Source organism: Delphinus delphis, chromosome 6 (assembly GCF_949987515.2).
Source record: "Delphinus delphis chromosome 6, mDelDel1.2, whole genome shotgun sequence".
Lineage (NCBI taxonomy): Eukaryota > Metazoa > Chordata > Mammalia > Artiodactyla > Delphinidae > Delphinus > Delphinus delphis.
The window spans coordinates 8719879-8746101 of NC_082688.1; the positions used below are offsets into that span (position 1 = coordinate 8719879).

At 48.1% G+C, this 26223-nt stretch overlaps 1 protein-coding gene across 2 annotated transcripts in view; it reads right to left on the minus strand.

The window, feature by feature from the left end:
* RALGPS1 (Ral GEF with PH domain and SH3 binding motif 1) overlaps positions 1-26223 on the minus strand; it is a 329731-nt gene that overhangs the window by 248322 nt on the left and 55186 nt on the right. The window lies entirely within an intron of this gene.

Here is a 26223-nt window from a genome sequence, read left to right on the forward strand (position 1 = left end):
GCGCTCTCATACCAATGTGTACATGCCCCTAGTAGGGCGTTTATCACATCACTGAACATCAGAGCACTGTAGCCACCACCAGCTTTTTCCCAGGAAAGCAATCAGGATGTAATGGGGGAAGGAAAGGAGAAGGCAAAGGGACCAGCTGGAAGCCAACTGCAATTATCAGGAAAGAGACGAGGGTCCTCTGAGCTAGAGTGGCAACAGTGACACCAAAGAGAAGGACACAGACTGAGAGACGGTAAGGACAGAAATGCAACAGAAACTGATGTGGGGGAGGGAGAAGCAGCTGAGGATGCGTGGCTTCTGGCTCGAGGTGCCAGAGGCACAGCAACTCTGGAGAGCAGTTTGGCAGTTTCTTAAAAAGTTAAACATCAACTTACCAAATGACCCCACAATTCTACACCTAGGTAACTATCTTTAAAATAAATGAAAACATATGTCCACACAAAAACATGCACATGAATTTATTCATCTTAGCCAAAAGCTGGAAACTAAGTGCCCACCAACTGGGGAATGGATAGACAATGGGATATACCCATACAATGGAATACTACTCAGCAATAAAAAGAAATGGAACACTGATACCAAGTATAACATGAATAAACCTCAGAAACATCATGCTAAGTGAAAGAGGTCACACAAAGGATTGTACAATATGAGGCCATTCTTATGAAATGTCCAAAAGGCCAAATTCATAGAGAGGGGGAGCACATCAATGAGAGGCTGGGGTGGAGGCAGGACTAACTGCAAATGAGCACAGAGGATTTTTCTGGGGTGATGGAAATGTGCTAAAACTGGATGTGGTGATGGTTACACAGTCCCAGAAATCCACAAAGCCATAGGACCATACACTTGGAATGAGTGCATTTTACAGTAGGTAAATTAACCGCAGCAAATGCAGCAGCCACCAGCTGTCTCATGATGGTGACCTGAACTTACACATTTAACTCCCCCCTTCCACATCCCTTTGAAATAATCAAAGAAATATTAAAACACTAAAAACCAACTGTATTAGCACACGATGACAGACAATGGTTAGTAATAAGCAAAAACACTTTCAGGATTTCCAGGGGCAGAAGAGATGGGCCTCACCAGTCCTTCCCATCAGGAAACTTACACAAGCCTCTTAGATAGCCTCATCCACCAGAGGACAGACAGCAGAAGCAAGAAGAACTACAATCCTGCAGCCTGTGCAACAAAAACCACATTCACAGGAAGATAGACAAGATGAAAAGGCAGAGGACTATGTACCAGATGAAGGAACAAGATAAAACCCCAGAAAAACAACTAAATGAAGTGGAGATAGGCAACCTTCCAGAAAAAGAATTCAGAACAATGATAGTGAAGATGATCCAGAACCTCGGAAAAAGGATGGAGGCAAAGATCGAGAAGATGCAAGAAATGTTTAACAAAGATGTAGAAGAATTAAAGAACAAACAAACAGAGAGGAACGATACAATAACTGAAGTGAAAACTAAACTAGAAGGAATCAATAGCAGAAGAATGGAGGCAGAAGAACGGATAAGTGACCTGGAAGACAGAATGGTGGAATTCACTGCTGCGGAACAGAATAAAGAAAAAAGAACGAAAAGAAATGAAGACAGCCTAAGAGACCTCTGGGACAACATTAAACACAACAGCATTCACATTACAGGGGTCCCAGAAGGAGAAAAGAGAGAGAAAAGACCCGAGAAAATATTTGAAGAGATTATAGTTGAAAAATTCCCTAACATGGGAAAGGAAATAGCCACCCAAGTCCAGGAAGCGCAGCAAGTCCCATACAGGATAAACCCAAGGAGAAACACGCCGAGACACATAGTAATCAAATTGGCAAAAATTAAAGACAAAGAAAAATTATTGAAAGCAGCAAGGGAAAAACAACAAATAAAAGGGAACTCCCATAAGGTTAACAGCTGATTTCTCAGCAGAAACTCTACAAGCCAGAAGGGAGTGGCATGATATACTTAAAGTGATGAAAGGGAAGAACCTACAACCAAGATTACTCTACCCAACAAGGATCTCATTCAGATTCGACGGAGAAATCAAAAGCTTTACAGACAAGCAAAAGCTCAGAGAATTCAGCACCGCCAAACCAACTCTACAACAAATGCTAAAGAAACTTCTCGAAGTGGGAAACACAAGAGAAGAAAAGGACCTACAAGAACAAACCCAAAACAATTAAGAAAATGGTCACAGGAACATACATATCGATGATTACCTTAAATGTGAATGGATTAAATGCTCCAACCAAAAGACACAGGCTTGCTGAATGGATACAAAAGCAAGACCCATATATATGCTGTCTACAAGAGGCCCACTTCAGACCTAGGGACACATACAGACTGAAAGTGAGGGGATGGAAAAAGATATTCCATGCAAATGGAAATCAAAAGAAAGCCGGAGTAGCAATACTTGTATCAGATAAAATAGACTTTAAAATAAAGAATGTTATAAGAGACAAGGAAGGACACTACACAGTGATCAAGGGATCAATCCAAGAAGAAGATATAACAATTATAAATATATATGCACCCAACATAGGAGCACCTCAATACATAAGGCAACTGCTAACAGCTATAAAAGAGGAAATCGACAGTAACACAATAATAGTGGGGGACTTTAACACCTCACTTACACCAATGGACAGATCACCCAAAATGAAAATACATAAGGAAACATAAGATTTAAATGACACAATAGACCAGATAGATTTAATTGATATTTATAGGACAGTCCGTCCAAAAACAGCAGATTACACTTTCTCCTCAAGTGCGCACAGAACATTCTCCAGGATAGATCACATCTTGGGTCACAAATCAAGCCTCAGTAAATTTAAGAAAATTGAAATCATATCAAGCATCTTTTCTGACCACAACACTATGAGATTAGAAATGAATTACAAGGGGAAAAAACGTAAAAAACACAAACACATGGAGGCTAAACAATACGTTACTAAAGAACCAAGAGATCACTGAAGAAATCAAAGAGAAAATCAAAAAATACCTAGAGACAAATGACAATGAAAACACGACGATCCAAAACCTATGGGATGCAGCAAAAGCAGTTCTAAGAGGGAAATTTATAGCTATACAAGCCTACCTCAAGAAACAAGAAAAATCTCAAATAAACAATCTAGCCTTACACCTAAAGGAACTAGAGAAAGAAGAACAAACAAAACACAAAGTTAGCAGAAGGAAAGAAATCATAAGGATCAGAGCAGAAATAAATGAAATAGAAACAAAGAAAACAATAGCAAAGATCAATAAAACTAAAAGCTGGTTCTTTGAGAAGATAAACAAAATTGATAAACCATTAGCCAGACTCATCAAGAAAAAGAGGGAGAGGACTCAAATCAATAAAATTAGAAATGAAAAGGGAGAAGTTGCAGCAGACACCGCAGAAATACAAAGCATCCTAAGAGACTACTACAAGCAACTCTATGCCAATAAAATGGACAACCTGGAAGAAATGGACAAATTCTTAGAAAGGTATAACCTTCCAAGACTGAACCAGGAAGAAACAGAAAATATGAACAGACCAATCACAAGTAATGAAATTGTAACTGTGATTAAAAATCTTCCAACAAACAAAAGCCCAGGACCAGATGGCTTCACAGGTGAATTCTATCAAATATTTAGAGAAGAGCTAACACCCATCCTTCTCAAACTCTTCCCAAAAATTGCAGAGGAAGGAACACTCCCAAACTCATTCTATGAGGCCACAATCACCCTGACACCAAAACCAGACAAAGATACTACAAAAAAAGAAAGTTACAGACCAATATCACTGAGGAATATAGATGCAAAGATCCTCAGCAAAACACTAGCAAACAGAATCCAACAACACATTAAAAGAAAAAAAAAAGAGAGATGGGCCTGAGGGGAGAGGAACCAGCCTCTGAAATAGAAGCAACACCTCCTAGGAATCAAGTGGATGGGACCCTCCAACAGAAACCTCCAAGTAAGCCCAGAGACTTCCAAGTGGGGAATCTAGAAACGGAAGAGTCCAAAGGCAGCTGAGGGAATCAGGATGCCAGGGCTGTCTCAGACCAGACAAACCAGCTCTCATGGACTGGGGTTGGGGCCGACTCAGCCAGGCTGTGTTGATGGATGGAAGCTGCTCATCCATCTGAACAAAGTGACTCGATCCTAGCCTGACGGAGTCACCATGGGGAGACAGAGTGGCACACAGCCAGCCAACCCTCTTGGGGTGCGTCCAACTTGCTCCAGTTCCAGGCTGAGGTGGGCTTTGCTGCTTTCAGGGAGCGCCCAGCACTCTGCAGGGCTCCCCAAGGGGAGCCCAGACGTGGAGCCCAGTCTGCTCGGCCGGGCTCAAACCAGAGGCCGTGGCTCTCCCCACCGGCCTGGTAACCAGTCACGCAGCCCTTCAGCCTAGGGGCCATGAGTCTCAGACCCTTTTCCATGACCGTCATTTGCTCACTCCCTACTTCCCGTCTGCAGGACGTCGCCAACTTGGCCCATCTCTCCAGCGACCTCTGGTGGTGCACTCGGGGCCCCCACCCCACGCGCACACGGCGTGAACAGGGAATGCTGATGCTGAGTGAGGCACTGGGCTAAGCACAACATTTTTAGCTCACTTGATCTTCACAACAACCCTGTGAGGCAGAAGCTATTCTCATTCCTGGGAAACTGAGGCCCAGAGAGGTGATGTAACTTACTGCTAGTTAGGTGGCAGAACTGGGGAGTCCAAACCCTGGTCAGCAGACACCAGGGCCTGGGCCTCCTCTGAGGGCCCAGGTGAGGACTGAACGAGAAAATACATGCAAAGTGCTAGGGTCAGGTCAAACACCAAGCAAGCACTCTGTTAAGGCTATTAATTGCTATTAGTGTTAATTCTAATCCTGCAGTTTCATACATTTATACTTATTCTTTTTTCCTAAAACAAACAATTAACTTAAAACATTAAAGAAAGGACAGCATGGTGCTTTGTGAAACCACAGGCCTCCCCTACTGGGAAGGAGATTTCCAGCTGCGGGCTCCAGGCCCCCAGAGGAGCACAGGCTGAGTCCAGGGGTCCGAGCATAGGGCTCCTCCTCCATGAGGCCTGACCTGCCCCCTACGCCCCCGCACCCGGCCCACTCTGGCCCAGCCCACCTAGAGACAAAGTGACAGCCCACCCATGCTACCCATTGTGCTTCCTACTGGCGGCCTGAGCTGGAAAGACAGACAGACCACTTGTTTCCAATGTGACTCCTGCATATCTCGTCACTGACAAAACAGCCTAATTTATGGGCAGTGACTCTCAGACAAGAGATAGTTCACATGCTAAGAAATAAGAGGACCAAGCAGAATGGAACATCCTTTCCAGGGCCCAGAGGAACCCTCACCCATCCACCTGCCATCCCTGAGGCCCGGGCGAGCCCCAACTCCTCGCCAGGGACCAGACTCCCATCAAGGGGGTCAGTCCAGCCCAGGCCCCTCCCTGAGAACCCCTCCTCCACCCCACGGGAAGGCCCCTGAATATGTGGACCGTGCCTCCCAGGCCGGACTGATTGGACCAGAATGCCCACCTGCATCTCCGGAACTCAGGACCCTACGGTGCCAGTCTCTGCTAGTCAGCTGAACTGAGCACTATGCTCTCCGGAGGGGAGGGTGGCCAGATCCTGCCCAGTGCAAGGAGAGTCCCTCTGAGTGGGGAGGCAGCAGATGTGCAGAGAGAAGCTGAAGAGGGAGCCTGTGTCTGAAAGAAAAGGTTCCAATCCCCCGGGGCTCTGTAATAAATGCCTCTTTTTCAGTGTCAATCGTTGGAGTAAATCTCCAAAAGACCTTGACCAAGGCTATTTCCTAAATACCAAGTTCATGCCAAGCCACCATAACCCGACCCTAAAAACACAGGGGGTTCATCCTCACGGGGGAAGACGTGCACCATCCTTTCATCTGTCCATCCAAGCATTCATTGAGCTCCTACTTTGTGCAGACTTTGTTCTAGCCAGGAGTTCCTACCATTTTTGTACCTTGGACCCTTTTGGCCATCTGGTGAAGCCCATGGGCCCCTTCTCACAGAAATGTTTTTTTGGTTTATTTTTTGGGGGGTTTTTTTGGGGTTTTTTTGTTTTTTGCGGTACGCGGGCCTCTCACCGTTGTGGCCTCTCCCGTTGTGGAGCATAGGCTCCGGACGTGCAGGCTCAACGGCCATGGCTCACGGGCCCAGCCGCTCCGCGGCATGTGGGATCCTCCCGGACCGGGGCACAAACCCGTGTCCCCTGCATCAGCAGCCAGACTCTCAACCACTGTGCCACCAGGGAAGCCCATCACAGAAATGTTTTTAAATGAATAAAATAAAATTATACAGGAAACCAATTACACAGGACTACTCAGGAAGCCAACTGTACTAAAATTCAGTTATAAAATTATTTTCTAAGTAATTTATAATATACCGCCTGCCGATGCAAGGGACACAGGTTCGTGCCCTGGTCTGCGAAGATCCCACATGCCGCGGAGCGGCTGGGCCCGTGAGCCATGGCCGCTGAGCCTGCGCGTCCGGAGCCTGTGCTCCGCAACGGGAGAGGCCACAACAGTGAAAGGCCCGCGTACCGCAAAGTAATTTATAATATAGTAATATATGTATTTCTTCAGGTAAGGGAATATATAATTGCATTAAATAGCAAGATCTATTGGTGGGTCTAATAACTACCATAATTTCAAAGTAGTCAAGAACATAAATTTTCTGAGATGCATGCCCACAATTATTATGTGATATGGAGGTAGCTGTGACTTTTATTGGTGACAAAGTTCCAGGTACTGTAAATATTACTATAATTTATTGTCTACATTAGCAACTGAGGAAGATGCCAAATTTCAGTTATAAGTTAGTGAAAATAAAGATTTCATTTTTTTCCCATCCAAATGCAGGGAAGGCTGGTCAAGGACCCTGTTCCAGGCACAGGGGACACAAAGCAAACAGACCCTGCCCCTAGAGAACTCACATTCCAGCGCAGGAGTCAGAAACCACATGTGAACTCAGATCATGAGGGTCTTCAGGAAATAAAATAGGGTGGAAGACAGTATTTGCCAGGGTGGTCAAGGAAGGACTTTGAAGATGCAGTATTGAGCTAAAGCCCTAGGAAGAAGTCAACCATAAAAACCAGTCAGAGTGTCCTTTACAGAGGCCACAGCGAGTGCAAAGGGCCTGAGATGCCCAGGAGCTCAGCAGGTGTGTGATGGAGAGAAACGGCCACAGCTGGAGCCCAGTCAGTGGGAGGCAGTGGACAGACAGGCTGGGGCCAGAGCATAAAGGGTCTTGCAGGCCATGGTGGGGAGTTTGGGTTTTACCTGGAATGCCTGGGAATGGGTTCTGAGCAGGGGAGTGACATGATCTGATCTCACTGTTTCTGAAGATCACAGTGGCTATTGTGCAGAGAACTCCATGGGAGGCCAAAGATGGGAGCAGCAAAGCCAGCTGGGTGTAAGAGATGCTGACAGCTCGGACTGCTGGCCATGGGGAAAAGAGATGGATTTGGGAGGGGTTCTGGAGGTGAAACAGACAAGACTTGCTGATGGACTGCATGTGACAGGAGAGGAAAAGAGAGGAACTGAGGATAAATGACTCCTACCTTTAGGGCCATTACGAATGGGTAACTGCTCAGCAGTTCATTCATTCATTGGCTCAACACCCATCCACTGAGACCTGGAGGACCAGTTCTGAGGACCAGAGTCAAAGATGACACAGCCCTGCCCTCCAGGGTCCAGCAGTGTAGCAGGGGGGAGAAAATCCCATAGGTAGATACTCACAGGATACGTGGTGTAACAGATCACAGGTTCACCTTGGGCGTCAAAGAAGACATCACTAAGAGCTGTGGATCTGGTCTTAAAAGGGCAAATGTGAGTGTTTCTAGGCAAGCGGTGGGTGGGCCACAGGCACTCTGAGCATGAGCAGAAGCCCAGAGGTGTGAACGCACACCCCAGATGCCCGTGTGCCAGGAGAACAGGGAACAGGTTCCCCTCCTCACCTGACCCCAGTCCCTGCCCATCCTAGACTAACAGGGGTGCTAATAAGCAGGCAGGGCTCCCCACGGAGCCAGCTTTAACAGATGGCCCCGACACTACAGCCACAGGAATGGCATCTTGCCTCCTGGTCACTCCCTCAATCCTTCAGTAAACTTGGTGACCCTTTTCCCAAGCCCTGCTCTGTGCAGAGGACTCAGGCCAGCCCTCGAGGAGCTCACACACAGTCTGATTACTGCTGTCATCACAACAATCTATTAGATACTTACTCTGTTTAAGGTTCTGGTTAAGGATTTATATGCATCAAAAAAAAAAACTTCCCTGGGGGCTCAGTGGTTAAGAGTGTGCCTGCCAATGCACGGGACACAGATTTGATCCCAGGTCTGGCAAGATCCCACATGCCGTGGAGCAACTAAGCCCGTGCGCCACAACTACTGAGCCTGAGCTCTAGAGCCCACGAGCCACAACTACTGAGCCCGCATGCCACAACTACTGAAGCCCGCGTGCCTAGAGCCCGTGCTCCACAACAAGAGAAGCCACCGCAATGAGAAGCCCACGCACCACAACAAAGAGTAGCCCCCACTCGCCACAACTAGAGAAAGCCCGCGTGCAACAACGAAGACCCAACGCAGCCGAAAATTAATAAATTTATTTTTTTAAATTATTTTAAAAAACCATTTTACAGATGAGAAAGCTGAGGCTCAGAGAGAGAAACTACACTGTAACTCGGGGATCCGTTTTTCACACACCTGCCTGCCCGTACCCCCTGCTGGACAGGGAGGCAGTCTGGCACCAAGGAAAGGGTACCAGCTTGTTAAGTTCGGCCAAAAACCCTGTCTTCCCACCCTCCCTCACCTCTTACACACACACACACGCACACACTCTCATACTAATGCCTCCTGCAGGAGGAAAAGATTCTCATGACGTAACTTTGCAAGAACGTGGAGCTGTATCAGAACCACAGCACCACCCCATGTCTCTGGTTTCTGTGTGACAGACTCCAGTCTCGTGTGTGGGCTCCTGAAGAGGGGAAGGAAAGTCCCATATGTGATGTTGGTTTCCTTCCAGACTTTGAGAATTCTCCTTCAATGTTGCAGGTTCAGGAAACCAAGGAAATAGCAGGAGACAGTCTGGTGCAGACCACTGTGGAGAAGGCAGAAAAACCACTTTTTCCTAAGCTTGTGGAGGTTGTTTCAAAGAAAATACACACATCCAGGAATGTTCAAGTACAAGAGAGTGATGTCTTCCAAATGTTTCAGACCAGCACAGAGACGGCCCCGAGCCCGTGTCCGAGCCCGCCTCCTCGCATGGCCATGCTGCTCTCCACAGGCTCGGGCACAGCTGCTCCACCTTCTGCATCTGAACAGAAGATGAAGAGACAGAACCAAAGAGGGTTTCTACCCACAACCAGTTGTTCACTCCACGTCAGGAACAATAAGTGTATGTGTTCTCTCTCCCTCTCTCTCTGGATGGCCACAGTGTGCCCGTTTTGTATTACCAAAAGGCCTCCCCCAGGGTCACAGTCACCCTGAAGCTGGACCACCTGCCAGGCGCCCAGGAAAGGTCCCCTCGTGCGGGCTGGCAGCGGCGCTCTCACTATACCCCCTCCCGACCCTCTCCAAACTGGCCAAGCCTCCTCCTGGCAAGCAGCAGCGCCTGGCGGCTTTCAAAGCGAGGCCCCGGCCACGTGAGCACATGAGACTTGAGATGCCATCCCCTGGCGCCGTGTTCGCCATGCCCTCCCCCGCCCCTTTCAAGCCACCCACCAGATGCTCGACATCCAACATCTCCCCTCCTCACTGAGGGCCAGATAATGAGCTGAGCGGGCTAGACGGCTGAGGAGGCACCACTGTGTCCAAATGCCCCCCTGGCTGAGCCCCCCCGGGGGAGAGAAAGCAGCAGTGTTCGGGGAAGAGGGCTGGCTGTGGAGTCTGAGGGTCTGCAGATAGACAAAAATGAGAGAAAACTTGTGAAACTGAGCAAACCTGGAGAAAAGGACAAGGAAGGGCGTCTTCCTGGGGAAGTGAAGCACCTACGTGCATGGAGCTGACGTAGGGCCAGCACAGACAAGCAGCCACCCGCGAATTCACGTGACAGCGCTGACCGGGTGCCCCCCATGCCCCCACACACTGTGCGCTGAGGCCGGGGAGGCAGAAACCAGCGGCCCATCCGTCCTCAGAAAGTCCAGCCTAGCGATGCCTACTCAGGCCTGCTCTTCTCAAGTAGGAGGGCTTCCAGAATCCTTTACATAAGAGTAATACCTTTAAAAAGGTATAGGGCTTCCCTGGTGGCGCAGTGGTTGAGAGTCCACCTGCCGATGCAGGGGACACGGGTTCGTGCCCCGGTCCGGGAGGATCCCACGTGCTGCGGAGCAGCTTGGTCCGTGAGCCATGGCCGCTGAGCCTGCGCGTCCGGAGCCTGTCCTCCACAACGGGAGAGGCCACACAGTGAGAGCCCCACGTACCGCAAAAAAAAAAAAAAAGGTATAAAATAAACAAGGGAAGTCCCCACAATCCCTTGTCCCTGTCCCCAAGGTTACACGTTCACACAGGGTAGGGCAGCATCCGTGCACACAGCCACACACAAATAGACATACAGACAGGCACAAGTGTGTGCGTGTATACACGCAGGCACAGCCTGTGGTTCAACACCTCCCACCCCCCAGAGGTTGACAAGCTACAACCACAGGCCTGGCAGGAGCTAAGAATAGGACAGTTACAGCAGAGCAAGTTCTCAGGTAGGAGAAGGAGCTGGGTACCTCTGCGGCTTAGAAAACAGATAAACCAGGATTTGAATTCTCACCCATCACTGACCTTGTGCCCTGGGCAAGTTGCTTGACCTGGCCAAGCCTCACTTTCCTCATCTGTAAAATGGGGAACACTGCAGTAGCAACCTCAAAGATGGCTGAAGGGGTTCACAGGATGGTGCACATTAAAAGCGGCCGGCATGGTACATCATTAATGACAGCTATTATTTGTGTTGACACCCGTCACCACCACTTTCACCCTCCCTGAGGCAGGGGTAAGCAAGGGTAATGCTCTCTTAGCATGAGACCGCAAGAAATCACCTCTAAGATAAGGTAATAGGAGGAACGTGACTGAAAAATATGTATTTTTCATAAAACTATGAAAGGGTTCCCAAAAGAAAACGAATCCTCTGGTTGGCAGGATAGTTTCATTTTAGACCCTCTTTGAAAAGGCCGGCTGGAGCTTCCCCACCCCTGCCCCATGCACATGTAATTATCCTTGAAATCAAACGTTCCTCCCTTCCAAGACAAGCCTGCAGAAAACAGGGGGAAGAGAGAAACCCTCACCTGCACCCACTAGCTGGTGAGCAAGACCTGAGTTTTCCACAGGGAGTGGAGGCAGGTTTTAGGAAAATGGGAAACCTAGGGATACGTGTCGGGGAGGACTCAAAGAGAGCTTCGGGAAATCGGGGTAAAAGAGAGAGTGAGAAAATGAGGGTGGCCTGCCTGGGACGTCCCAGACACCCAAGACAGCCTGGGAGCATCCTGATTGGCACGCTTCCATTCTGGAAGCCTGGCAGTGACACTTCCCTTTCTGCACATTAGGGATCGTGAAAGCCAGACCAGGGACCCAGCGCCCCACTCCCTCTCCCCGACTCCGCACAGCCCTCCTCAGCCACCCACTTAATCTTAATTACCGTCCAGGGGACATTTGCTCTGGGGAAAGGCAGGCAGTGTCACCTGCAACTGGAAGAGCGGGGGTGCCTGTGTCCTCATGGGCAGCCACCGGCAGGGATAAGCCCTCTCTGGGGGACACACCACGTCTCACCACCTCCAAACTGACCCGAGCCTCTGCACAGCAGGACGGCCTCCTAAACAGTGTCCCTGCCACACCCCTGCCTCCTCATGGTTTATTCTCAACACAAACAGAGTGATCCTTTGAAAACATAAACCAAAAACTTGCAGGACGTACAGAAAGAGTGGATTTTCCTGTATGCAGAGCATACATACCCAGCTGGAGGAAAACAGGCTGCATCCCAGATCTTCCTCCAGAAGGAAGCTGGAGAAATACCCTGATGGATAACAGAAGACGACTCTGCCTGAGTAGTGACCTTATTATACAGAAGCCGGCAGCGGGAAGAGGAGAAAGTATTCAGCCAGTGGCCTGAGACACCGCAGAACCCTTCAGGGTGGAGCTGGGGACAGCCCTGGGATCTGGCAGCAAGCGTGCCGTGGGCACCTAGGACAGCACCTGGGGACCCGGCAAAGTCTCTCAGATGAGACGCTTTGACTCTACACGTAGGTGAAGCAGAAGCACAAAAGCCAGGCCATGAATTTCATCCAGCAAGGACCTGGTGTGATCCTCTGGGCAGACTGGGGAGTGTCACAGCCTGGAGGACACTGATGAGACTCAACAACTAGATGCAGGGAGGGATCCTGGGCTGAACCCTGGAGCAGGGGAACTGGTGACATCTGGAAAAGGCTGCTAGCTTAGTTCATAGTGTCACACCTAAACTAACTCACCCAGGTTAATTTGATAACCATACTGTGGTTACGTGAGTCAACAGGGAAGCTGGGTGAATGGTATGTGTAAATGCTATGCGCGGTTTGGCAAATTTCTGTGAGTCTAAAGTTATTTCAAAATAAAAAGTTAAATTTAAAAAGGGATCCTACACCCTCACAACCCCTCAATACACACACACAAGCTCCACCGCCAGGCCTGATGCCTGGGACTCACCATTTCCCGCACAAACCCCGATTCGAGGGTTGTGCTCTGGGGTGTTGAGGTTCGGGCATTTTACGCCTATTACATGTGGGCCAAACACACACCGTCTACAGTAGACAGAGGATCGGACGGAAGGCAGTTTCCTATAAGGAGCAGAGGGTCCCTCCCTCCCTCCTAGTCCCTGCCAAGGGCAGAGGAAGTACTGGTGTGACTGGTGGCGGCCCAGGTCATTGTCTGGACCACATCCGTCAGGAGCATCACCAGGTGTCACAGGTGACACGCCTGTTCAGGGCCCCCTCTTCTCCCCACTGCTGCTCTGAGACCCACAGGGTGGACAAGACCCCTGCTTGGGCTCAGCCGGCTCTGACTCCCACCTGCACCCGAGTGTGCGCCTGGCATGCACGGCCCTGGGCACTGTCGCTGCCAGAGGAAGGCAAGGACCCAAAATAGGGAGCAAGCGCGGGGGCGGGGGCGGCCCCAGTGGGCTAGGAGGCCATCACTTGCTTCAACCAGTGTTGACCAGAGAGCCCTGGAGTGGGTGACAGGCACGGGCCAGCTCATAACGAGGGTCCTTTATCCTCCTCTGCTGCTGCCCCTCCTGTGACCAGGAGCTACAGAAACCTCGAGGTGAAGAGGAGGTTGGACAGGACACCCACACTCTTGGGCCTTCCTGACACATACCACTGAGTCCTGACCCACCGTGTACAGCCTGGCCCTTCCCACCAAATTAGGAAGGACGCTGTCTCTAGAGAGTAAGGCAGGGTGGGCAAGGCCGGGCTGCAGAAGGGGAGCAGAAGCAGCGGCAGCAGCAGGACAAAGCCGACGAGGAGCAGAGGGCGTGCCCCGCGGGGTGAGCCGGGTGAGCGTGGGTTTAAGGGAAACACCCACCGAGTTGTAGGCTGTGTCCCAGTGCCATCCCACATTCCGTGGCGAATACGGCAGCGCGAGGGGTGGGAGGGTGCCAAAGGCCGCATAGAACACAACATCTTCACATCAAACTATATGAATAGATTTTGGTTTCAAGACAATGAACTAGGTCGACACATGTGCTTTCCCCTCTTCTAATCGTGTTGAAATGAAAAATAAGAAGACTGAGAACTCTGTTGCAATGTTGAAGTACAGGCAATGATGACAACAACAAACCAAAAATTAAGAATTCCTAGAAGATGTGAAGCAGATGGAATCGGATAGAGAAGAAAGCTCTGAGTGTTAGACATCTGGCCATAAAGTCAACTGTTTCCTCTATCCAAACAACAGCCAGCTAGAAAACGTAAGGGCCTACTAAGTAAAGAAAAAAATGCACAGAAGTAAACTGTAAAAGAAATGTACAAAAATCATTTGAAGCAAATTATTAAACTTTACTTATAGACAAAAAAAGAAGACAAATCAAAGGAGAGACATTTCACTCCTTCTGAACACGGAGATGATATTGTAAAGACATCAGTTCTCCCCAAATGATCTATAAATAAGATGCAAATTCACTCTAAATCCTAAGAGGATTCATTTCGGAATTCAACAGGTTGATTTAAAACTTTGTCTGGAAGAGTAATTAAAAATAGCTAAGAAGTTTTCAAAAAAGAAGTGTAATGAGACGGCACCTGTCCTTTCAGGAAGCCGCAGTTGATGATAAATGGTCAGCAGGACAGAACACAGTCCAGAAAAATAGGATCAAGTATAGCTGAGAATTAATATCTGATCAAGATGGCATTTCAAAAGGTGGGAAGAATGGATTATTCAACAAATGTTGATGAAACAATTTTCTATTCACTTGAGGGGGGGATTTATTTTAAATTTTACCCAGTATCATTTGTAAGAATAAATCTTTGATAAAGATTTAACCAAACCAAAAAACTGCCATAAAAATACCAAAGGAGGGACTTGCCTGGTGGACCAGTGGTTAAGAATCCACCTTCCAACGCAGGGGACGTGGGTTTGATCCCTGGTCAGGGTACTAAGATCCCACATGCCGCAGGGCAACTAAGCCTGCACACCGCAACTAGAAAGCCCACGTGCCTCAGCGAAGAGCCCATGCACTACAACGAAAGATCCCACATGCCCCAACGAAGATCCCACGTGCCACAACTAAGACCCGACGCAGCCAAATAAATAAATTTTTTTTAAAAAATAAATAAAGCTCTAAGAAAAAAAACAAACAAAGGAAACACAAGTCATTATTCTTTTTTATTGTTCCAGGGTGAAGTCCTCTCTAGGGTGATACAAAAGCTAGAAAACAAAGGAAACTATTGGCAGATTTAACTATGTGAAAAATTAAAACTTCTGTATAGGAAAAGACATCATGAAAGAAGTGAAAGTCAGTCAGTAAACAGGACAGGGTTCTGAAATGCCACATGAGATGATGAAGTTCTCTTAATACAGAAAGAAGGCCCCCAGGAGTTCTGGCTCACTCTCTGCAGAGTGGCCTTGGGCAGGTAGATCAGTATTTACAGACAGAGAAAGATGTCCACAGATTCAGGACATATTCACTCTTATTCATTTGTTCATTCATTCAACAAAAAGTTACCAGAAGTCTAGTATGTGTCAGGTACTATTCTAGGTGCTGGGCATAAAGCAGTGACGAAAAAGCCAGAAATCCCCCAGTACATTCTAGTGGGGGAAACAGACAATAAATAAAGCATTCGGTAAAATATATGGTCTATAAGCTGGTGATAAAAGAGAAAAAAGTAAAGCAGAGAAAGGGTATAGGCAGAGTGGGGAGGGGGAGGGGTTACAATTTTAAATGGGGGCAGTGGTCTGAGAAGTGCTCACTGAGAAAACGACATCTGGACATGTTTTGAAATATTTGTGTATACATGTGAACACTCACAAAAGTCTAGAAGGATATGTACTCAAGTCTTAATGTCAATGCTTCTTACAGGTGCCATTGTACAGCACTTTTACATTCTACTTTTTGTACACTTCAGTATTGTTTGATTTCTTCTAAAATAACTATGGAACACTTATTGTGAGCAACACAGCATTTGGAGGGAAAACTGAAAGTGAATTTCCAGAGACAAGCACTTGAGGGATGCTCCCACCGGCAGGGATCAGACGTAGGAGGTTGGAGTCGGATGTCTGGTGCTCTGGCGCCACCTGGTGGCCATCTCCTAAATGATCAATCTCATTTCCAATCCCCTCAAGGTAGCAATAAAAAAGCGGCAAGACACACAACAACTGTATAAAAACCTATCTGCCCTGTGGACAGGGACTAGAGAGGAAATGCGCAACATAAACAGTTTGATTTGTTGGGGTAGCATGGTCATGGTGGGATTTATTTAGCTTGGATCTCCAATCACAGTTCTATGATGACATTTCATTCCTTTGTGTTAACTGCAATGGAGCAGTTCTACGGGGCAGCTGAAGGTACTCACAGAAATGGAGTGAGAGGCGGGGTGGGCAACACAGAGCCATAACCCAGGCCATCTGCACGTGTGTCCCCAAGAAGTTTGGGGGTTCAGAGTGACAGGACCTCAGGTCACACAGTGGTTGGAGGTGGAGGGGTCTTCCCCAATGGGAGTGCCTGGAGGACGAGGTCCCAGGAGTCTGGCTGGGAGGGGCAGCCATATCCGGGCCCTCAAACGATTAACCACTAACTGAGCACGTGCGCAGACCACCAAACTGGAGCCTCCTCGCCAAAGTCCAGAGGAAACAGACATCCCACGGGTGATGAGGAAGTGACGTTGATCTCAGCGAGGACTCTGCCTGGAATAGTCTTCCCCTCTCCCCCATCCTTTGGCCCCTCTTCTGTGTGCCCTCACTCAGCCCACTGTAGCACCTGTCACTCTGACAAGAAAGTGCTCTTGCCGGGCATCTCCCTGCTAGACCATGAGCTCTGGAAGGCGAGAGTCACACCTACTCATTCACCCTCGGAGAGCTCCGGGTTTGAGTCCTATGTGACAGCAGGCAAGTGCCCCTCTAAGCTTGAGTTTCTGCGTGGAGATACAGGACTGTCCTCCCCTCGTGTGGTTATGGCAAGGACAACTAATAGCACCAGCTGGCACTCAGGAGTGGTGATGGGCACCAGGCAGCTGTCTAAGCGTTTTATTTGCATTAAGTTCCTGAACTGAGGCCACCTCTGTGGAGTGTTGATCACAGCGCCTGGCATGGGGTAAGTGCTCAAATATTATTTTATTCCCAGTTCCCAACACAGTACCCAGCACTCTGCTGTGTTCTCAGTAAAAATGAATGAACCACTCCCCCAGCCTATTACAGGAAGGGTTAAGTTCAGGGCACGACGGCGATGCTTAAGCGGCCCATCAGCACCCCCAGCCACATGGACTGAGCAAACGGACTTCAAGGAGAGCACCCCTGCAGGACTGGGGAAGGGGGTATGCAGGGAGAAGTGATGCAAACTCCTGGGGTGGGGGCAGGGGAAGCAGCAACGCTCTGGACTCAGGTTCAGCTCAGGTAGAAGCTGCCACCCAGGAGGGGCCTCAGTGAAAAGTGGGTGGGACTTGCCTTGCCTTAACATAAATCCCTCCAGCCCTGATCCCAGGTGGTCAAGGCCGTGGTCCTCGCAGTAGAGGGTCGGTAGGCAAGGTCACTGAGGGAAGCTGGTGTAAGGCAAGGAAGGGGGCTGAGAGGTACCCAACCCACTGAGAGTCACAGGCACTACCCTGGGGAGGGGGCGGTGCATCCCTCTGCAGGCCCCTCCCCAACCCAGCCGCTTGGAAGTGGCTTCCAGCCAAGGAAGGAGAGACTTGCAGACTACAACAGGTGCCAGAAGGGCACTAGAGCAGCTGGTGGCCACGCCCACTGTACTGTCCCCCGCAGTCAGGTGTGCTCAGGGGCTGGTTCTCTCCCTGGAACCATCCTCGTCCCTTCTCTCCTCCCCGCTCCTTCCTGCCCTTTTCCAGCCTCATTGTCAATGTCACTTCCTCTGGGACCTCTTCTGTGATGCCTGACTATGTTGTGTCCTTCTCCTACTGGCTTTTAGAGCACTCTCCTTAGCACTCGTCCTATTTGTCTTGAGTTATATTCGTCCTCCCTGGACGGTCACAGCTGTGGCCACGCTCGGCTGCCTCCCCAAGATTTCCAGCGAGAGGGTCACGCAGGCAGCATCAGGAGCGGCCCACGGCTTCTGCGGCTCACAAACCCTTTTCTGAGCAACCCCACTCCACATGCTTCCCATCTCTGACTCTGAGGTTACGATGGGGCAGAGCCTTTCTCCCGATCAGGGAGGGCCACTGCTGATGCCTATTTATGTGCGGTTCAAGAATGAGATGTCAATGCTAATACAACTGACAGCCTAAACCTTCATCTTTTTTTTTTTTTCGGCCGTGCCACGCAGCATGCAGGACCTTAGTTCCCCGACCAGGGATCAAACCTGGGCCCCCGGCAGAGGAAGCATGGAGTCTTAACCACTGGACTGCCAGGGAATTCCCAAAACATCGTCTTATAGAAAAGAAAACTCAAGTCTCCTTGCTTACAGACGTTTATAAAGGCAATCTCAAAAGAAACAAATGACAAAAAGGAAGGTGTAGCAATTTATCTGGGTTGTTTCTTGATATTTCATCATTCTAAATTATACTTTATCGGACTTCCTATTTAAACTACAAAAGCAACATATCTTTATTGCTATAAGCCAAACCTAAGAGGGGTGTACAAATAAAAAGCCATGAAACCACCCTCCCCCAATGCCGACCCCCTTCCACCCACCTAAGGCAATCACAGTGGGCAGCCAGGAGTACACTCCTCCAAGCCTTTGTGCCAAGCAACATAAATACCTGTAAACAAGTGGGACTAGACCAGAACCCAAGGTCGTACCCTCAAACGCCTGGGGGGTCCAGCAGATCATGTCATGGCGAAGCTACAGGTGTAACAGAATAAGGACAGATGGGACCTGTGGCCAACTACGCCACTTAAAGCTTTCCATTTTGAACATTTGGAAAGCACTGAACTGGCCATACAAGGTATCTGAGAGAGAGACTGGACAGTGCTCCTTGGGTAGAGTAGCAGAGTTAGTAAGAGCTCAGATTATGGAGACCTGGTAACATCCTGGGCCCAGTGTCTATTGGCTAGGTCACCGTTAAGAAAGTCACTTAGTCTCTGTGCTTCAAATTCCTCCTCTGAAAAGAGGCAATCCAACAGTCCCTTCTTTGTAAGTTCACTGTGAGAAGCGAACTTACAAAGTGAACTAATGTAAAGCACTTAGCACTCGCCTGGCACACACTATTACTGGCCACCAGTCTGCAACCACTGCTGGAGACATTATTCTGCAATTTGTTTTTTAAACCTAACAATGTGTCATGGGCTTCCCTCATGTCAAGGTAGAGAGAGCTGGATCCTTTTTAATAACTGCCTAATACATGGCTGATGGGGGCTCCCATTCCTTCCACTTTTTTGCCACTACAAACAGTGGCGCAGAAAACAGCTTTGTACTGCTTTTTGCATTGGTGCTTTATTTCTGCATGAATTGCTGCTGGGTTGACAGATATGGATATTTAATACTCATTAAATATTTTCAATTATATTCCCCCAAAGTTAGAACAATTCATACTCCCAACAGCAATGTAAGGGAGCACTCATTTCCCCCAATCACTTGCTAACATTGGATTTTATCAATCTTTGTAACATTTTGCCACTTAAAAAGGTAAAAAAGAAAACTATTGTTTTTATTTGCATTCTGCTAGTGATGATCTTTTGAGGCAGAGATTTCCAACTTCTTTCTTTCTCCTTTTCTTCTTCAGCAAGAAAACTAGTTTTAGCTAAGCACACTCCATGCTCCCTTGCTGCTCAGTGTGGCTAAGCTCCACTCGGTGAGATGTAAATGTTAGTGCTGTGTGAGACTTCTGAGAAATATCTGAAAGGGAAAGTGTACACCCTTCTTCTCCCCTTTCTCCATCTGGCTTCTGGAATGCAGATGTGACGACTGGAGCTCAAGCAGCCATCTTGAGTCAGGCGGCAATCTGCTATGGCTGGAAGAGCAGCGAGATATAGAACCTGGCGGCTCTGTGATGACTTAGATTCCACCACACCAACCTCTTTACTTTTTCATGAAATGATATAAACCCTTATATGTTTAAGCCATTGTTATTCTGGGGTTATCCACTACATGCAACAAAATCTATTCCTAACGAATACACCTTCTGATTCCCAAAAGTCAAAATTGAACCTTTATTTCTCTTTTTTGTAATACACATAAATAACAATGCCTTTATGTTTTATTTGCCCTATGTTTATTTAAGTCTCTTAAAAGTGGAACACTCATTTTCCCACTCTCCCATTCTTTCTCCTAAAGCCTTGGGTTTTACAGAGACGGTTTAGAATTTTTATTTTCAGCCTGTTATGTTTTCCCATACAGTTCTCCTCTATTTTAAAAGTTCTTAATAACACACAATAAAAATTCTAACTCACAGTAGCTATATCCAATGAGATTAATCTCTGTGCACTAAAGGGTGCACCACAGCTCACTGCTTCCTGCACTCTCCATGTCCCCCACCCCAGAATCTCTGCTCTAACTGTCCTTTGGTCAGAGAACTTCAATGGGCGTTTTCCTCAGGCACACCTACCAGATGACGTATGCTTTATGTCCTCACGCATGTGCAATGTCTTTCTTTCACAATGACCAGGAGTGACATCTCGGCTGGTTCAGCGAGGGTTGTGGCCCCCTCTCTCCAACAGTCTGGAGACCCCGGACCACCGTCTTCCGGCCTCCAGGGCTGCATATGGAAGGGCCAATGAGAGCCTAATTCTCTCTCCTTTGAAAACAGCTTTTTCTTTCTTCCTACAAAACTTTAAGATTTTTCCCTTTCTTCTTGGAGTTTAGGAATTTTACTAGAAAGTAGGTCTAAGTGTTGGGCTTTGCGTGGGATGAATGGATCCATTTAATCTGAAGAATCAAATCTGTCTTCAATTCAGTGACATTTTCTTTTATTGTTTTCCTATTACTCCTCCATCTATTCCTTTTTCTCCTTCTGGAACTCCCATGACTCCATGGCAGGTCCCCTGGATAAGGTCTCCAAGGCCTTCCCTCATGGACAGTGTCTCACATTTTAATTCATTATTTCCATTTCTTTTTATTATTGTTCTGGGTTGTGAGGCATTTCTTCTACTTGACCTTCCAAACCACCAATTTCAGTTCTTAAATTGATTTTTAAATTCAAAAGCCATGTGTTTTAGTTCCAGCAAGCCTCTGGTACCCTTTAAATGCGTCCCCCTAGGAGCTCTCTCCTTGTAAAGTTCTTACACATCCTCTCCTTCCATCCTGCCTCAAAGGAACCACTGCTCCAAGTGTGAAGCCTGGCTTCCCTCTTTCTCCAGCTAAGATCCCAAAAAGCCGTCATGTGTCTTTGCCTGCTGAAGGGTGCAGGTTCACACAGCCCCTGTTCATGGCAGACCACTCGAGCTTCTGTGGCAGTGACAAGCCTGAGGCCCTGTACGACCTGACAGCCTCTGTTCAAGGGGACCCAAGTGAAATGAGGTGGCAAACTGTGATCTTCCTGCTGAGAAGTGGGGAGGAGACCCTCTGCTCTTTGGTCCCCTAGTGATGATGGGGGAGAGGCAGTCCTCTCCCAGCTTCATGGACAGGGAGCAATTCTGCCCAGATCCCCTGGGATTGGCAAGATCGGGCAGTCCCTCAGAGGGTATAGGAAGCAAGTGGGCAGCTGCAGCCCCTCTCATGGAATCCAGTTCTAAGCAGCCTCAAAAGCACAGACAGAGGAGAGGAACTGCATTTCTAGAACTAGATTGACCTAGAGTCAAATATCAACTCTGACACTTATTTGCTGTGTGATCACAGGGAAATTACTTATCTCTGAGTCTCAGTTTTCTCATATGCTCTTACCTTTAAACCAAGAGTTATTTCCAGCATCCTCCTAAGGGGAACCAATCCCTCTGATATGTAAGTTTCAGGGAACTTGCTTCTTCTAAGCACTATATGAATTACTTGTATTGTAGTTAATCATGCAATATCAAGGAAGGAAGACTGGGGCCCTGGCAGGAAAGCATCAGAAACTTTACCTTCTGCCTCTTTGTGAAAATAGGTTGACAGAAGTGTAAGGCTACTAGAAGAATCTGAAAAATATTGTAATATTTCAGCTTTTAGCATTTTTGTGACTGCTCCTACCTGAATAAAATCTCCTAGGATTCTTCTAGGCAAATACTCGCTGCCTCTTCCCCTATTATCTTACGGTGTCTCAAGACTTGAGGACCATGGCTGCAAAGGGGATGGATGCTGGGAGCCAGGAGAGAGTCCATGTTGGTCCCAGTTTAGTAAAATTTATGGAGCACCTACTACGTATAAGGCATTGAGCAAGGCACTGCACAGAATACAATAATGAGGAAGACACAACCCCTGCCTTAAGAGGGCTTGAAGTCTAGTCAAGGAGCTAAGGCAGGAAGTACAGGGGACATCAAAAAAGCACAATGCAATGCGGATCGTGGCCAGGGCCATGAGAGGGGGTTGAAACAAGTGTCAGGACAGTTTAAAAGGAGGAGAGCTCCAGTGAGTTGGGGAGTGCAGAAAAGCATTCTTGGAAGAGGTGCCGGATGGGGTGGGCAGAATCTCAGGGAACAAGAATTGGGGGTGTGGGGGGGGAGGGGAGAGGGAGGCAGGGGGTTGACAAGTAGATTATAGAGTCTCTTGAAGACGATGATCAAGTCTTATTCCTTGAATCTTATAAGATTCCTTGTATCTTCATATTCCTTCACCCATCCTCCCAGGGCCAAGCGTAACTCACACAATGAGCCGGTCCTCTCTGATGAAGGGTCTGAAGCAAGGACAGCCAAAAGTGAGGAGGGGAGCTGAACTGAGAGAGGGGAGGGGCTTGTGGGGAGGTATAAGGACCTGACTGAGCTTGAGAGAAAGGAGGTTGCCCAAGTCACCCCAACTGCTAGGAGGCCGATACAGAATGTTTGTCTTCTGAGCAACAGGAGCAAAAGGATGACAGCAAAACAGGGTGGCAACAAGTGGTCTTGCACGAGGAGGAGGCAGAGAAAGAAAGGAAAAAACCCTTGATACAAGAACCAGTGGTGAAAACCCCAGAGCTTAATTCATCTGGCGAGAAGAAGCCCCTAAAACACCCTGTGCGTGTGGCTCACTGAGGATGCCTGATGTCCCGAAAGCCCCTGTGCCCTCCTCGACCCTGCAGACTTGCTGACAGCAGGTTCCTCTGACTGCAACAGGACCCGGCTCACCCGTACCAGCTGCACCTCTGGGTGCCACAGCCTGGCTCTCTGCTCAAGAGGGCACAGGTCACTAGGGTCAGTGAACCCACTTACCAGGAACACATGTTGGGCTTCATAATCCCAGGCCAGTAGGATAAACCATCCCAGCACGTTTCTTTCCAAACAGTAGCCGCTGTAAAAAGTAGGGGGGATAATTCCATTTACACGATGTTCCAGACGGTAAGACTTGTTTCTCAAGGCTCAGCAAGGTCAAACCAACTATAGTGCTAGAAGATCTGATTTGAATCTGTTCTTTGAAATGTCAAAAACCTTCCCCATAGATCAATATGTGATATCATTAGCCTATCAGGTAGCAGAGCCTGTCCTAAAATCACCGGAATTAACTTCAACTTCTTCGGTCACTATTCTCCTTTCCCACCATGCTCTGGATACATGCTGTGGTAAGCATGGGAGGGTCCGCCTGGGGACCCCTGCCTCAGAGTGCATGCCAGGGAGGCAATGCCCAGCCCGCCCAGCACGGGGGCAGCCTCTCAGCCGCCCACTGGCACAGACAAGCATCCTGCACCCGGCGCCTGCAGAGGGCCCAGGGGCTGGTTTGTTTTCCTTCCTCCAAAGCGCCCCCTCCCTCCGCCCCCCACCGCCAGGTGGGCGGCTTCATGACCTCCTTCACTGCGGAAAGTTGCCTTCGGCTCCTTCGGGTCCTTCCTTTAACCTAAATGTTTCCGCGTCTTCTCCTGACCCCCCACTCCCACCTCTGAGGAAGAGGCGCCCACCAGAGACCCAGGGCCGGCACCCCCCTCGCACCTCAGTCTCCTCCACTCTCTCGGCCTGAGAACGTCCGCAGTTCTCCCAGTCTTCCAAAGAGCTTCGGCCCTTGAACTCCAGGCTGCTTCCTCCCCACCACCCACGGCAACACCCCTCCCGACTTCGGGTCAGCAGGACCGCCTAACGGCTGAGGCTCAGGCTAGTGGCCGAGCTCTCGGTAGCCTCCAACACGGCTCACCAGTCCCTCTTTCTGGAAACTCATCAGCAGCCTCAAACAATGACCTCGTGCTTCTCCTCCTCCTGTCTCCTCAAGCCTCTCTGGCCACCTCTGCTGGCTCCTTTCTTCTGCTCACCCGCTCCCAGAGCTGCCTCGCAGCCCCTCCCCACAGGAACCCAAGGCGCTAAAAGGCCAGGCCCTGCCTCCCTCTCCACCCTCCCCTGGCACACACTTCGCACTCCAGCAGCAAGAAACCAACCCAAACACAGGCCGCCGACTGAACCGACTGAGCCCTCACTCGCCACCTGCTTCCCGCAGCCAGGCCCGGCTCGGGCTGCCCCCTTTTGTTGCGACCTTGAGTCACAGCTCATCAAACTTTCAGATCCTTCACTCCCAACAGCTGAAAAAACATTAAGCAAGCACCTCTAACATACATATGTTTATTCGTAAATTAAATATATGTTCTAAAGTACCGACACGTTCTATACGTTACAAAACAAATGCAAACAATTGAAGAGATAAAGATGAAATATGTTATTTTATTCTATAATACAAAAAACTTTCCTTCTCATTATTAATAATAATTTCAGTGAAAGCAATGTGACTGCTATGCTTCCTTTGACAGAGTTTTAAATAAACTTTACATGGAAGTACAGCATAAGTGCAGAAGAATGCATACAATAATACAGTACCAGCGCACAGGTCAAAGGATTCCCGCAAAGTGAACATACCCGTGTAACAGCACCCAGATGGAGGGACATCATGAGCCCCCCACCACCCACCGCACCTCCTTCGATCTTTACCTGCCTCCCAAGGGTGGTCACCACTCTGCTTTCTAACAGCAGAGATTACTTCTGTCCGTTTAAACTTTATACGACTGGAGCCATACAGTACACAACCTTTTGTGCCTGAATGAACATTATGTCTGTGAAATTCATCCCGATTTTTCATTTTTCATGGTTGTTCACGAACTCATACTGATCAGTTTCCCACTGTGGGAGTTGACCCTGCATCTGTCCACTCTGCTGCTGATGGACACTGGCATTGTTTCCAGTCTGGGCTATCACAGGTGGTGCTGCTATAACACTCTTGAGCGATGCCATTTGGTAACACATTTGCATGCCTTCCTGTTGGGTTGATGCCCAAGAGCAGAACTGCTGGGTCCTAAGGTGAGTACGTGTTCAGTTTGGGTAGATGATGCCAAACAGTTTTCCCAAGTGGCTGAACCAATTCACACTCCTCCCAGCAGGGTATGAGCATTCTGGCTGCTCGGCACCTTGGCCAGCACTTGATACAGTATATATATATATTTTTCATTTTAGCCATGCTGGTCAGTAAGATATCACAAAGTAAGTATTACGATCACTTTTAAAGGAGATTGAAATCAGTGCTTCTTTCAAGCTCACAAAACTAAGGTGAATCAGAGCAGGAACCCAGGTCTTCTGACTCCGAATAGCATACTGTGTCTACTTGCAATGAAATACTATTTCCAACATAAACACCCCAACAAGAGGCTAACGCACTGATAAAAAGAACGTGCTTATGGACTATGCCAATCCCAACACCTGACTCATGACAGGAAAGAAAGAATAAAAGGGTGTATCAACCCAACTTTGAAACAGACATATATATAAAAAGTCTGGAGATCTTTCCATCCCTCACATTTGTACAGTTCTTTAGAGTACAGACTGTGTTCATATGCATGATCTCTGGTTTCAGCAGGAATTTTATTCCTGCTTTTTCTGTTAATTAAGGTTTAATGTTATATCTTCTTTTAATAATCAATTCATTTGTATTCTATTTTATAATCATAATCACAATTATTTAGAAATAACTTTATATTTGAATGGTTCCACTCTGACTGCCAATCCTTTCCTACTCTGACTTGTCCATTCATGGGCTTTCATTTTGACTCATCTCTCCGTTACTGGAGCATGGCTTCCAGTGATTTTTCCCCCCCAGGAATGGTGCGTGGGTGTGGCAAAAGCTACACTCAAGATGTGTCCTTGTAAGACTGAAATGAATTTCTGTTGCCATCAAATGTGAAATAAAACTTGGCTGAGTATGAAATTCTTGGGTCACAACCCTTCCCTCAAAACTTGATGAGGACTGCTCCACTGCCTCTGGCACCTGTGCTGCAGACAAGCCTGAGCCTAGCTTAGTTTTTTTTTCTTGGATTTAAAGGTTCCTTCTACCAGAATGCTAATGGTATCCTCTCACTATCCTTGAAATTAAAACAAAAAACAAAAAAACTTCACCTGGATATGTGAAGTGTTAGATAATTTTGTTACTTTTGCCTGGTTCATGATGAGCCCTTATAATTTACGGATTCAGGTCCTTCTTCGGTTCGGGAAAATTGAGGATTTGCTCTGGTCTCCAGTCTGGTCCATCATCCACGTCTGCGGTCTCCTCTGTTGCTTTCCTGTCCCTTGTGAAATTGGCAGTTTGTCCTCCTCCT